The sequence below is a fragment of the Siphateles boraxobius genome, unplaced genomic scaffold, assembly GCF_051911475.1.
Source record: "Siphateles boraxobius isolate OS27281-9 unplaced genomic scaffold, OSU_SipBor_1 3, whole genome shotgun sequence".
Lineage (NCBI taxonomy): Eukaryota > Metazoa > Chordata > Actinopteri > Cypriniformes > Leuciscidae > Siphateles > Siphateles boraxobius.
In genome coordinates, this window is record NW_027508919.1 from 14,506,461 (window position 1) to 14,508,903 (window position 2,443).

The window sequence follows — 2,443 nt, forward strand, 5'->3', positions numbered from 1 at the left end:
AGAGACACGCAGATTATATATTTATATAGGAGTCTTTTTTTGCGCTTTAATATTCACAGACCATGACGCTATTTGATTTATTGCACAGCTCTACTTTCATCTGGTCCATCATTTGACATCTGGTCCTTGCACACTGAGTCTGTAATTTGCATCCAAAATTTTGTAACGTTAAAAAATAAACACGACCTCACGTTGTGTCAATCACGTTTACACACGGCCTCCGAAACTTTCGTCCGTCATAAACAAATTCGGATCGGGTTCGATTTTCTGCGTTTTTCGCATACATACGCATTTTCATTGGTGTTTTAACAAATTCATAGCCACCGAATTACTAATACTGAAAAAAGCATACGGAAATGTTGGACTCAGTGTGCAAGGACATCTGCACAATACTGTAAATTCAATTTGCAAGACTGGATTCCGAGATTCCCTCTGCATCTAAATATAAACGGGACATCTGCACGGAGGGCCACTTTACATCCACATTTTATGCAAATTGTATATCTATCCTCGAGGATAACCACGTGTTATTTCTACATCCAAATATTTCCCATACTTGCAATGGTTCGGTTTCGATGGCGTTGCATCACTTTTTTTCTTTTGCACATTTGTTCTCCCGCCCTTGCAGTAGTTTCCGGAGCGCGATTTTTTTCCCCCTGGTATTATTATTATTATTTTTTTTTTTACTCAGTAGCGGATGATTTAAAATGTAGCGAAGTACAATACTTTAATCAAAACATACTTGCACTTCTCTGCCTTCAACGGCTCAAGAAGGCAATCGGCTCCAGAAAAAAAACTTGGGGAATTTGAATTTGGGAGAAATATATATATTTTTTAATTGCGTTCACAACCAGGTTTCCTCTGCAGAAACCTTATGAATGGGATTTGGAGGGTTGTAGCTTGCGTTCACAGCTGCAGGAAATATCTTTCGAAGAGTAACGTTAGAGTTGCTGGGTGCTATTTTGATTTAGTGATTGTAATTGTTTTTTCTTTATATAACCTCTTTCTAGAAATCCCTCAAATGAAAAGTGACCTCGCCATTATTGATCAAAAGGTAAGTTCCTCTGATTTTCATTGCTTTTTAAAATTGTTTCTCAAGCAGAGCTGTAGAGACTTGTGATGTAGGGCTGATTGATAGTGTTAACAATTTTATGTATTTGCACTTTAATTTATTGGGATATAAGGGATTCCCCCTTCTCGACTTTTGGAGACGTGCAACCGATGAGTAATCCCCTTGCATTTTTATTTATTTATTTAGTTTACTTGTTACTCAAACAGAGCTATATGGATTTTTATGATGTTTGGCTGATTAATTTTGCATGTAACTTTAATTTATTGACATTATTAATGTTTTCCAAGCCCCCCCTGTAAATAAAAATCTATAGTGGCTTGCTTGGATGAATAAAAATTGTTGTAGAGTTTTACTAAGTTTCTTTCTTCTCTAAGACTCCAGAGAGGAGACCGAGCCCTTTAAAGAGAGTCCCATGGTGACTGAGCGCTTTCGAGAGACACCACAGGTGTGTGTAACCCTTTTATACCTCAGATTTTTCTGTACTTATTTTACTTAAGGCACCAACTGAGCTATAGGGATTTTTATGTTGGGATAGTTGGTGGTAATATGTAATTTACTTGCCCCATATGCTTAAAATTGTTGAAGTTTTACAATTGTTGAGTTTAACAATGTTTTTGTTCTCTAACAAGACTGCAGCAACAGCTGAGACATCAGCGAAAACACAGGTGAGTAACATTATTTAGTAAGGATGGGTATAAACTGTGTGCTTGTAGGAGCCAATTACGAGACAATCATCCTTTCCTCCTGCCCCCTTTCGCTCCTCTACACCCACTGTCTTCTCCTTCCCTACTCTCCATCCAACCTCCTCCTTCCCCCCACCCTGTCCTCTCCTTTAATAACGTTTAGGGCAATGATTAATTTGTTTCAAATCTTTATCATTAATCTGCATTTATACATCATAAACTATTAACTATTGGGAAGCTAAATATAAGAATCAATATGAAACATAAAAACCTTTCTAAAAGTTGCCAATAAATTAATATTGTGATGTATTTTTCAGATTGAAGTTATAAAGGGCTCTGGGGTGTTTTGCCAGGACTTGCCACCTCTGCTACTGTCATGGTGTGGAATCTGCTGCTGGGCACCTTTTGATTTGGAGACTTTGCTGAAAAGCAACCCGAATGGCACAAAACATGTTCCTAATCTCTTCTGTCCTTGAAAAAAGAAAAAAAGTCAGTGCGGGCATACCATCGCTTTTTTACTTGCCATTTTTGTATTTCCTTGCACCTCAAGTAAAAGTGATGTGTATATAAAAAATCTCATGTTTTCAGCACCATCATTTTGCCCCCCTTTCATAATAATTTTGAAATAATACTTTAAGGTGGGAAGCCAACCAGAGGGGATGGGGAGCAGCAGGTCGCCCTTGACCAA

General features: G+C 37.7%; 1 long non-coding RNA gene across 1 annotated transcript; it reads left to right on the top strand.

Moving 5' to 3' along the window:
- The first annotated feature begins 1,392 nt into the window (after positions 1-1,392).
- On the top strand, positions 1,393-2,157 carry LOC143757120 (uncharacterized). The gene is made up of 3 exons (XR_013210415.1): positions 1,393-1,517; positions 1,702-1,737; positions 2,073-2,157. It is a non-coding gene; the product is annotated as an uncharacterized LOC143757120 (long non-coding RNA).
- Positions 2,158-2,443: the final 286 nt, after the last annotated feature.